This window comes from Ranitomeya variabilis, chromosome 4 (assembly GCF_051348905.1).
Source record: "Ranitomeya variabilis isolate aRanVar5 chromosome 4, aRanVar5.hap1, whole genome shotgun sequence".
Taxonomy (NCBI): domain Eukaryota; kingdom Metazoa; phylum Chordata; class Amphibia; order Anura; family Dendrobatidae; genus Ranitomeya; species Ranitomeya variabilis.
Genome location: NC_135235.1, coordinates 700,934,177 through 700,947,322, shown reverse-complemented (window position 1 = coordinate 700,947,322; position 13,146 = coordinate 700,934,177). Strand labels below are relative to the sequence as shown.

Sequence of the window (13,146 nt, the reverse complement as noted above, 5' to 3'; positions counted from 1 at the left end):
TAAATACATAAAATACCATATATATTCACAAACCACATATCTATTATATTATACATGAGAACATCACTTAATAAAAATACATCATAACTGTTCTATATTTCATTCCTTTGGGGGAACTAGTATCTAATTGTAAGATCCAAGTTGCCTCTCCGGCTCGCAGAGTAGATCCTGTGTCCCCTCCTCTGACGCCCTCTGTACTTGTTTGATGGCAGTAACTCTCATGGACGTCGTGTCACCAGCATGAACCTCCTTGGTGTCTGGACCCTCCTGACACAGAGCGTTTATCATGGCTATTACCTGTAGCGGCTCCTGATGCATGCTCTTATATTCTCTGCTGTAATTTACCTGTGGTCGATCCCGCATATTGCCCATTACAGGCCTGACAAGACACCTAATATATGACAGATCTTGATTTACAATGTGATAGTATACCGTGCTGTGCATCTTATGCTCTAAATTTGGTGGCTTTTGCATATATTGACACAATCCACATCTACTCTGCCACATTTGTAGTTCCCGCACTTTCTAACCAGGAATAAGCTCTTTTTTATGAATTATTTGATCCCATATATAAACTGGGTGACAACATTTTGGCTAAAGTCGTGGATTTTTTGACTACAAATCGCACTCCCATTATCTAAGATGGTGTTAGTTTTTTTTTCCTGCCTGGAAGATGCTGTTTTATTATATTGGGTATTTGTGGATATTCAATGGAAAATGGTGTAGAAAAACCTACTTGTGATTGATAATCCCGTGTACTGCGATCCATTAACCATTGTTCTCTGTTTCTGCTGCATGCTAAATCTCTGGCCCTGTTCACACATGCCTGTGAATAACCTCGCTGCCTGAATCTCCTTGTAATTACTTTGTACTCTTGATTGAATTCACCATCATTAGAACAAGCACAAATTCTCCTCTGGGCAGATTCTTTATAGTGTGAACAGGGTGTGCACTGGACGCATGCAAACTCTAATCTTCTGCAGATTGTACCACTGTCCACTGGTCCTTCATAAACTATATCTAGAAAAGGGGAACTCTGATCCTTGTATTCAGAAACAAACTGCAGATTCCAATCATTACAATTCAAAAAAACACTTGATGATCTCCGGCCATCTTTTTATTGATAACACAGGTCAACAAAAAAAATTTTTTTTTCTGGTGTCCAAAATATTTTAATGAATTTGGGGTATTTTTGGGGTGCTGATTCTGAATATGTCATCAGTTTTGCCAGATTGGCTCAAGTTTTTGAGATTTTTGGTATCTTATTTATAGCACTTGTTGGTAAATGCGACGCATCATCTCATTAATTTCTTTGGATTAGTACTTGAACTGAGCAGTTCTCAATATAGTTTTGTGTTAATTAGTGTTCTAAAAGTTTGTTCATAGCTTGATTTTTGCACTAACTTTATGTTGTTGTCTGTTTTCCAGTGAAAAGCATGAACTCATCAAGAAGAAGTTGTCTTAACGATCCAGACTCATTCTGTTACATTTGTGGTGAATACACACTGCCAAAACATAGAAGAAACATAACAGACTTCGTAAAAAAAGTGTATTTTGCCTATTTTGGGGTTATGCTTGGGGACCAAGACAAGTTTTGGGCACCACACATAGTGTGCAAAGCATGTATCGAATTATTACGAAAATGGAGCAAAGGACAAAGAAAAAGCTTCAAATTTGGTGTTCCAATGGTGTGGAGAGAGCCAAAAAATCATCATGATGACTGTTATTTCTGTGCAGTGCAAGTGCAAGGATTCAATAAGCATAAGAAACGAAAATGGGAGTAACATGGAATCTGCAAGAAGGCCTGTCCCTCATTGTGAAGATGTGCCTGTACCTGTGTTTACCATAAATAACAGTCATCATGATGATTTTTTGGCTCTCTCCACACCATTGGAACACCAAATTTGAAGCTTTTTCTTTGTCCTTTGCTCCATTTTCGTAATAATTCGATACATGCTTTGCACACTATGTGTGGTGCCCAAAACTTGTCTTGGTCCCCAAGCATAACCCCAAAATAGGCAAAATACACTTTTTTTACGAAGTCTGTTATGTTTCTTCTATGTTTTGGCAGTGTGTATTCACCACAAATGTAACAGAATGAGTCTGGATCGTTAAGACAACTTCTTCTTGATGAGTTCATGCTTTTCACTGGAAAACAGACAACAACATAAAGTTAGTGCAAAAATCAAGCTATGAACAAACTTTTAGAACACTAATTAACACAAAACTATATTGAGAACTGCTCAGTTCAAGTACTAATCCAAAGAAATGAATGAGATGATGCGTCGCATTTACCAACAAGTGCTATAAATAAGATACCAAAAATCTCAAAAACTTGAGCCAATCTGGCAAAACTGATGACATATTCAGAATCAGCACCCCAAAAATACCCTAAATTCAATGAAATATCTTTGGCACCAAAAATGATGTTGACCAGTGTAATAAACATTAAATCATCATTGTAGCGTCCTGTGCACACAATCCTGTTCTAATATGGATGAGATTGTGAAAACAAATAATCATATTCCCAGCATATCATAAGGGGGGGGGAGGGTTGTGGAAACCACAATAACGACTAAAGCGATCCAATATATATAAAAGTTTTTTTTATTACATATACAGGACAGAACAAGGGAGGGGGTCCATAAGAAGCATGTGCAAAAACAAGCAGAAAGTGCAATCGTGCACAAAGATGACATTTTTGAGGGCGCTTACATCAATAATCTAATCATATGATCATTATATTTATATCCTCCATATGCAAAACATCCATATAATGCCACTATCAAAGATGTATTATGGGTTTTAAGTGTTATACCCCACACAATCTATAAAGTAAATATTCCATAGAGATAAAGGATAAGTATTACCTAGCTGCCGACAGGATGTGGGAGTCCAGGGTCTACATGTCTGCCCGACGCGCGTTTCGGAGCCTTGCTCCTTCGTCAGGGGGTGTGTGAGTAAGTGTAGTGCCGGGTTTAAATTACCGCTAGACCGGAAGTAGCGGTGACGCGTACCAGAAGTGACGCGCCCCTCACCATGGTAACCAGCAACGCTAGGCAGCATCGGCATCATGCGGAGGCATCGCCACAGTCATGGCAACCACCTCAGCGTGTAGACGCCAAAGGCCGCCCAGATTGTCAGGACAAGGTGCGCACGCGTACATGGCCGTGTCCACGCTAGTTCTGCCGTGAGGATACTACCGGAAGGTAAGGTTATAAAACGACATAGAAAATCAGTGAGAGAAATAGAAAATCAACCCATATATAAATAGATCGATAAAACAAAACAACTCACCCACCTCTAACACCATATTTGAAGATAACCTCATATGTCCACATTGAATGCACAGTAAATATGGCCACCATATGCATCTTACCATTAATCAACCTCATATAGTTTAACACAATAGATGATATATATGGTAATTATGCAATATACAGTAGATGACGCATAATATTATATAGCATATAATTATATGGCTGATGTATTTCAATCTTCATGGTGGAACAAAAAAGTGGGCGAACAGGGGTGAACCTAGCCTTTCTGCTGCCTGAGGCAAAAGGAAAAATGGCGCCCCCCCCCCCCCACACACACACACACACAGTCCCTGCCTCACTGCCTGTGCACACACATCCCTCCACCGAACCCGGTAATCGCCGCTCACGGTAGCATACCAGCAGAGGTGTATCTAGGGTTTCTGGCACCAGGGGCAAGAATTCAGTTTGGTGCCCCCCCCCAGGACATATGCGATTTGCACACTCAGTCATGTACCCACGAGCTGCTCTCCCTAATGCTCTCAATGTTCAGTGAAAAACTGAGAGAAGCGGGAAGAGAAGCTCGTTGTCACAGGACCATGAGTATGAAAATCGCATATGAGTGACGTGTCCATGTGACGACTGGAACCTGCAGAGCTGAATCCTGACATCGCAGCTTCTGAATTCTCACAACTAATGCACTGCACACATTTAGGATTCTCCCTGGCCTGTGGACGGTCATGTCAGCACAAGCATGTGATTTGTATACTTCTGACCACATTCCAACTAGACGTGCCCGGCCTCACTCAGTTCATTTTCATAGAGTGGGGCCACGCATGTCTAGTCAGCATGTGACTGCATGTATTTAAATCGCCAGCACGAGAGAATCCTGACAGCTTGCAGGGCGCACTGTGAGAAGTCAGAAGTCTGCAGTCACAAAGAATGACTGCAGACTCATTACAAACCTGGACATCCCCTTTAATGCTCCTAACATAAATAAAAACATGAGAGTTAGTCAGTATCACAAATAACATTTACATCCAGGTACCTTATAGATGACGTTGTCTCTGGAGTCGTTCTCCTTTTCTTCATCTTATCCAGACCCCATGATGAGTTTTCTCATCCACAGCCGTCTCTGCAGACTTCCATCTTCTCTGCTCTTTTGCAGAAAATCTCCACATGATGCCCTTAAAGATATAAGTGTCATTATAATGCTCCTGTATAATAAATTGCCCCTCACTATATTGTCTGCACAAAATATGATCCCCACACTGTCCCTCTTATGGTACATACTCTTCACACTGACCTCTCCTTTCTATACACACTGTGTCCCCCCCTATAGGGCCTAGTATTTATACTCCATATTTATACTCCATCCTCCCACCCTGTGTACGTGGCTCCCCCATCCTCCCACCCTGCGTGCGTGCGTGGCTCCCCCATCCTCCTCCCCTGCGTGCGTGGCTCCATCCTCCTCCCCTGCATGCGTGGCTCCCCCATCCTCCTCCCCTGCGTGCGTGGCTCCCCCATCCTTCTCCCCTGCGTGCGTGGCTCCCCCATCCTTCTCCCCTGCGTGCGTGGCTCCCCCATCCTCCCCTGCGTGCGTGGCTCCCCCATCCTTCTCCCCTCCGTGCGTGGCTCCCCCATCCTTCTACCCTGCGTGCATGGCTCCCCCATCCTTCTCCCCTGCGTGTGTGGCTCCCCCATCCTTCTCCCCTGCGTGCGTGGCTCCCCCATACTTTTTCCCTGTCATACTCACCTCTCACCGGGCGGCGCAGAACTTCCCGGCATCTCTGCAGCGTCTTCCTTCCTGTCTTCAGCGGTCACATGGTAGCGCTCATTAAGGTGATGAATATGCGCATATTCATGACCTTAATCACGGTACCATGTGACCGCTGAAGACAGGACGCACTGCCGGCGCTGAGACACAGTTGCAGCCACCGCTGGAGGAAGGTGAGTATTACGTCTTCAGGGAGGGGGGCAGGAGGGACGGGGCAGGGCGGGCACTTGACCCCGGAGTTTTAAAAAAAACAAAAAAAAAACTAGCAGCGCAAATCCAGTTACAGAATCTGCCGCCCCCTCTCTTCTGCCGCCTGAGCCAAAGAGCTCAAGTCGCCTCATGGTAGCGGCGTCAGTGCACGCAATTTATAAAAGAGAATATTTCAGCGTTACTAGGGATCAAAAACATAAGAGCCACGTTCACAGAATGCAGCCTTAGTGCTGCTGAGGGTGGCTCTATTACCTTAATAGGCCCTGGGGGGGGAAGTGACAGGTTCCCTTCAATATTTAATTATAAGTAGTGTTGAGCGATACCGTCCGATACTTGAAAGTATCGGTATCGGAAAGTATCGGCCGATACCGGCAAAGTATCGGATCCAATCCGATACCGATACCCGATACCAATACAAGTCAATGGGACTCATGTATCGGACGGTATCCCTGATGGTTCCCAGGGTCTGAAGGAGAGGAAACTCTCCTTCAGGCCCTGGGAACCATATTAATGTGTAAAATAAAGAATTAAAATAAAAAATATTGCTATACTCACCTCTCCGACGCAGCCTGGACCTCACCGAGGGAACCGGCAGCGTTGTTTGCTTAAAATTCGCGCGTTTACTTCCTTATGTGAAGTCCCGGCTTGTGATTGGTCGCGTGCCGCCCATGTGGCCGCGACGCGACCAATCACAGCAAGCCGTGACGTAATTTCAGGTCCTTCAGGATTTTAAAATTACGTTCCGGCTTTGTGATTGGTCGCGTCGCGGTCACATGGGCGACGCGACCAATCACAAGCCGTGACGTCACGGGAGGCTGGACACGCGCGCATTTTAAAATGCGCGCTTGTCCTGCCTCCCGTGACGTCACGGCTTGTGATTGGTCGCGTCGCCCATGTGGCCGCGACGCGACCAATCACAGCAAGCCGTGACGTAATTTTAGGTCCTTCAGGATTTTAAAATTACGTTCTGGCTTGTGATTGGTCGCGTCGCGGTCACATGGGCGACGCGACCAATCACAAGCCGTGACGTCACGGGAGGCAGGACACGCGCGCATTTTAAAATGCGCGCTTGTCCTGCCTCCCGTGACGTCACGGCTTGTGATTGGTCGCGTCGCCCATGTGACCGCGACGCGACCAATCACAAAGCCGGAACGTAATTTTAAAATCCTGAAGGACCTGAAATTACGTCACGGCTTGCTGTGATTGGTCGCGTCGCGGCCACATGGGCGGCACGCGACCAATCACAAGCCGGGACTTCACGTAAGGAAGTAAACACGCGAATTTTAAGCAAACAACGCTGCCGGTTCCCTCGGTGAGGTCCAGGCTGCGTCGGAGAGGTGAGTATAGCAATATTTTTTATTTTAATTCTTTATTTTACACATTAATGTTGTTTCGATACCGATACCCGATACCACAAAAATATCGGATCTCGGTATCGGAATTCCGATACAGCAAATATCGGCCGATACCCGATACTTGCGGTATCGGAATGCTCAACACTAATTATAAGCAATGTATTCTTCTAACATAGAATGCAGCCCGTGGTTACTGTATTGTTATACTTGTTAGGGGGCAGACGGACTGACGTATTTCTCATGTGAGGATCGCATCGCAATCCTCGGACTGACCGTCGGCTCTCCTGACCTGAGGCTGACAGTTGCATAGTAATCTATCACGCTGTCAAGCTTATGTCAGGAGAGGTGTCAGGGCCAGTCCGAGGATTGTAATGCGATCCTCGCATGAGTTATACAGTGTCTGTCTGCGCCCTTATGTTAATACTTATCCTTGTTATAGTAATATTAACCTTCTTGCTTGTTTTACTAATACTTATAAAAGACCCAGCTCGCAATAATAAAAAGCCCCCGACCTCCCCATCTCCAGCCCCCGAGACAGCAACTATTAGGGTATGTTTCCAAGGGGCGTATTGCTTGGGTTTTTGCTGGGGATTGGACGCTGTGTACATCCGCAGCGTCGAAGCCGCAGCTTCCAGATGTTACAGCATAGTGGAGTGGATTTTATGAAATCCCATCTCCACTATGTGTACATAGACGCAGGTGGAAGACCTGCGTAACCGGACATGTGGCGCGTCTTTCTAGACAGAAGCGTGTCTATTTATCTTGTGGAGATGCTCCGTCTCCACAAGATAAATAAAAGAGTCTATGAATAGGATGCGGTGATTCCACCTGTGTTCAATGAATATATGCGGAATCACCGCGCGTACAACAGGGAGCAGCGCTTTGGGCGGAGCGGGGTATCTGCTGCATCCAAAGCGCGGCCAATACACCTCGAGGACACATACCCTCACATATGATGGAGTGAATATCTCATAACATTAAACAGTATAACAATAATAAGCCCTCACAATACCCTCAAACTCTCCCATTCACCCCCAGTACCCTGTCCCCTTCCCACAATACCACCATCCTCTCATTCACCCCCACAGTGCCCTGTCCCCCTGCACACCCACAATAACCCCCATCGTTTCACATTTACCCCACAGTGCCCTGTCCTCCTCTCCCACTTCAGCCCCTACAATACCACAATCCTCTCACATTCACCCCCACAGTGACCATGATATGCCTGAATTAGGCCGGCGTCACACTGGCGAGTTTTACGGACGTAAGAGCGCAGAAACTACGTCCGTAAAACTCGCATAACATACGGCACAATTATTCTCAATGGGGCTGCTCCTATTAGCCGTATATTACGGTTCAGTATTATACGGCTTTCTACGGCCGTACAAAATCGCAGCATGCTGCGTTTGTCAGCGTACTGCGCAAAAAAATCGCCAATGAAAGTCTATGGGGGCGAGAAAAATACGGATTCCACACGGACCAGCAGTGTGACTTGCGAGAAATACGCAGCGGTGTTAGTGAAAAGTCGGTAATTCAATTGCCGGCTTTTCATTTCTCCTGCACAAACCCGACAGGATATGAGACATGGTTTACATACAGTAAACCATCTCATATCCCCCTTTTTTTGCATATTCCACACTACTAATGTTAGTAGTGTGTATGTGCAAAATTTCAGCGCTGTAGCTGCTAAAATAAAGGGTTAAATGGCGGAAAAAATTGGCGTGGGCTCCCGCGCAATTTTCTCCGCCAGAGCGGTAAAGCCAGTGACTGAGGGCAGATATTAATAGCCAGGAGAGGGTCCATGGATATTGGCCCCCCCGTGGCTAAAAACATCTGCCCCCAGCCACCCCAGAAAAGGCACATCTGGAAGATGCGCCTATTCTGGCACTTGGCCACTCTCTTCCCACTCCCTGTAGCGGTGGGATATGGGGTAATGAAGGGTTAATGCCACCTTGCTATTGGAAGGTGACATTAAGCCAGATTAATGATGGAGAGGCGTCAATTATGACACCTATCCATTATTAATCCAATTGTAGGAAAGGGTTAAAAAACACACACACACATGATTGAAAAGTATTTTAATGAAATAAACACAGCGGTTGTTGTAATAATTTATTGTTCTCTCAAATCCATTTGCAGTCCCTCGCTTGGCAACATAATAAACGCACAAGATACATACCTTCTGATGTACTGTCAGGTCCAACGATGTAATCCATCTGAAGGGGTTAACTAATATTACAGGCAGGAGCCCTGCTATAATGCAGCTGTGCTCCGTGCTTGTAATTCCCCTGCGAATGAATGAAATGTAGGTCATTGACCTACATTTCCTTCAGTCGCGGTGATGCGCCCCCTGGTGGATGTCCTCATATGACCTGGAGCGTGGGAAAAAGTTCCCAGGCTGCAGTTCATGAGAACATCCACCAGAGGGCGCCTCACCGCGAATGAATGAAATGTAGGTCAATGACCTACATTTCATTCATTCGCAGGGGAATTACAAGCACGGAGCACAGCTGCATTATAGCAGGGCTCCTGCCTGTAATATTAGTTAACCCCTTCAGATGGATTACATCGTTGGACCTGACAGTACATCAGAAGGTATGTATCTTGTGCGTTTATTATGTTGCCAAGCGAGGGACTGCAAATGGATTTGAGAGAACAATAAATTATTACAACAACCGCTGTGTTTATTTCATTAAAATACTTTTCAATCATGTGTGTGTGTGTGTTTTTTTTAACCCTTTCCTACAATTGGATTAATAATGGATAGGTGTCATAATTGACGCCTCTCCATCATTAATCTGGCTTAATGTCACCTTCCAATAGCAAGGTGGCATTAACCCTTCATTACCCCATATCACACCGCTACAGGGAGTGGGAAGAGAGTGGCCAAGTGCCAGAATAGGCGCATCTTCCAGATGTGCCTTTTCTGGGGTGGCTGGGGGCAGATGTTTTTAGCCACGGGGGGGCCAATAACCATGGACCCTCTCCTGGCTATTAATATCTGCCCTCAGTCACTGGCTTTACCACTCTGGCGGAGAAAATTGCGCGGGAGCCCACGCCAATTTTTTCCGCCATTTAACCCTTTATTTTAGCAGCTACAGCGCTGAAATTTTGCACATACACACTACTAACATTAGTAGTGTGGAATATGCAAAAAAAAGGGGGATATGAGATGGTTTACTGTATGTAAACCATGTCTCATATCCTGTCGGGTTTGTGCAGGAGAAATGAAAAGCCGGCAATTGAATTACCGGCTGTTCACAGATATCGCGCTGATTGAAATCTAAATACAGAATATATATATATGTGTCACAATGACATATATATATATATATATATATATATATATATATATATATATATATATATATATACTGTATATATGTTTTCCCGAACATTTGAGCACATAAATCCATTAGATGTCGGTTTTGCAAGCCTGCGCGAAAATCTCGCAGTACGGATGCCATACGGATTACATACGGAGGATGCCATGCGCAAAATACGCTGAAACACCCTGACTACGGATCACTATTTTGGGAACATTTCTCCGTATTACGGCCGTAGTACGGACGTATAATACGTGGCGTATTGTCTTACGCCAAGTGTGACGCCGGCCTTACTCTAATGAATTCCATCCCCATTTACTGATGACGTTTTCAGGCAGACAGTGAGGAGAACCAGGAAGTGTCCAGATAGATGCAGGGAGGACGGCACTAGGACCCAGCGTGCCTCAGCCAAACCAAGCGTGCACACACTGCACAGCCAGAAAGTGACTGCACTGCAGCTGCTGCTGCCAGCCAGGAAGAGACTCCTCGGGTGAGACCACATTGCACTCTGCACGGAGGGAGGCTCTGCAGCCGGCATTGTGCTGCTCTCTCCCTGACACCTCAGACTCGGCAGTGGATCTCCCGGAGGGCCCCTTCAGGTGACTGGGCCCGGGGAAATGGCCCCCTCAGTAGCTACGCTACTGGTCTGCAGGGATTACAGGGAGAGTCGGCAACAGCACCACTGTTCTGACCGCCGTTCTGCCGCCCCCTGGCTTAAGGAATGAGCTGCCGCCTGAAGCAAAGTCCTCAACTTGCTTCATGATAGCAGCGCCCCTGGGGGCGAAGAGGCAAAGTCCAATCCCAGCACCAATCCAAATATAGAGGTGAATCTAAAATGATAAAAAATAGTTAAAAACAAGCACAATCATATAGCTGCACGTCACGTCAATGAGCTAGCGATCACAGGAACGGTACATAACTTATAGTCTCATTGAGTCCATGAGGATGAACCGTATTTAGGATACAGATCCAGCGAGTCTCCAATTGAGCTGGGCGTTGTGAGATCTTGCCACCCCGAAACCCCATATCGATCATGTCAATGCCTTTGACACGTAGGGCACTGGTGGGGGTATATGATACCAAAGGTTGAATGAAGCGATCTACCCAGGCAGAGAAAGATCCAATGCCAGACGTTATAGGGCGGAATTTCGGGGGAAATGTTTCTTTGTGTTTTGGGAATACAATGAAATATTGGTATTTAGGATCATGTACCCACACTTCCACCAGATCCACCAGCAGACTTTTCAGTTCAAAACGTATGGAAATTTTTATTATTATTAAAATTGTATAATCTACAACAGATATTTATTTATTAAGAATATAAAACATACAACTATAGATAATATGTATCTCCTCCAATCGAGGTTTACTTAGGGATAGATAAAAAAATATATATATAAAAATCCCGTATGTGCAAGACAGGGCAAGTCCAAACTGATCAGTATAATAAACATAAAAATATATATAATGCAGCAAATAATAATTTAATAATATAATATGTGAAAAAAATCAGTCAAATAAATTTGTGAATAATATGTGTGTATATCCATATATACACACACACACCTATTGTGTGCAGCAAAATAAATCAATTCATAATAAAGTGCAATAGTGCAATAAAAAATAAATTGCATACAAAACAACCAGTGTGTCCACAAAAGTTGTGCGCCAAAAACAAAAAACAAATAATTATATATTACCCAGTAAAAGCGCTGCCAAATGTGCCAAAATATATTATGAATACTCCCTGATGAAGCAGTGAGCGAAACGGCGTTGGAGTGGTGTGTGCAGGGCAGTGGTACTCCTAACTGGTCAGTATTCATAATATATTTTGGCACATTTGGCAGCGCTTTTACTGGGTAATATATAATTATTTGTTTTTTGTTTTTGGCTCACAACTTTTGTGGACACACTGGTTGTTTTGTATGCAATTTATTTTTTATTGCACTATTGCACTTTATTATGAATTGATTTATTTTGCTGCACACAATAGGCGTGTGTGTGTATATATGGATATACACACATATTATTCACAAATTTATTTGACTGATTTTTTTCACATATTATATTATTAAATTATTATTTGCTGCATTATATATATTTTTATGTTTATTATACTGATCAGTTTGGACTTGCCCTGTCTTGCACATACGGGATTTTTATATATATATATTTTTTTATCTATCCCTAAGTAAACCTCGATTGGAGGAGATACATATTATCTATAGTTGTATGTTTTATATTCTTAATAAATAAATATCTGTTGTAGATTATACAATTTTAATAATACTAAAAATTTCCATACGTTTTGGTGACGTTTTTTGTGATTGCAATTTATTTTTAATAAAAAATATATTTTATTTAATATAATCTGGTCTGAAGGAATTTTTTTAAGGGTTCATTTCTATAGTGTTTTTCCTCAGTTTATAAAAATTATTATCTCTGGTGTTTCTTTCTATATAGGTTGTTGTTGACTTTTCAGTTCAGCCTGATATTTTGCAGTTGGATCACCACTCAATACTTGATATGTGAAATCCGAAATCACCATTACAGTAACCTCCCTTTCATATAAGGCCCTGTCCAGCATCACCACTTTATCTTTATCTGACTGATGAATTATAATGGACTCACTAGCTTCAAGGGATTTTAACCCCTTCAAGACCTTGCCCTTTTTCGTTTTTGTGTTTTCATTTTTCGCTCCCCTCCTTCCCAGAACCATAACTTTTTTATTTTTCCGTCAATATGGCCATGTGAGGGCTTATTTTTTGCAGGACGAGTTGTACTTTTTAGCGATGCCATTGGTTTTACCATGTCATGTATTAGAAAAGGGTAAAAAAATTCCAAGTGCGATGAAATTGCAAAAAAAGTGCAATCCCAATTTGTTTGGCTTTTTTGCTAGGTTCACTAAATGCTAAAACTGACCTACCACTATGATTCTCCAGGTCATTGCGAGTTCATAGTCACCAAACATGTCTAGGTTCTTTTTTATCTAAGTGGTGAAAAAAAATTCCAAACTGTGCTAAAAAAAAAAAAAAAAATGTGTGCAATTCTGATTCCTGTAGTGTCTCCATTCTTCTTGATCTCGGGTTGGGTGAGGGCTTATTTTTTGCGCACTGAGCTGACGTTTTTAGTGATACCATTTTCGTGCAGATACGTTCTTTTGATCGCCCATAATTACATTTTAATGCAAAGTTGCGGGGACCAAAAAAATGTAATTCTGG

General features: G+C 43.5%; 1 protein-coding gene across 1 annotated transcript in view; it reads right to left on the bottom strand.

The window, feature by feature from the left end:
• LOC143766444 (uncharacterized) overlaps positions 1–13,146 on the bottom strand; it is a 427,135-nt gene that overhangs the window by 225,169 nt on the left and 188,820 nt on the right. The window lies entirely within an intron of this gene.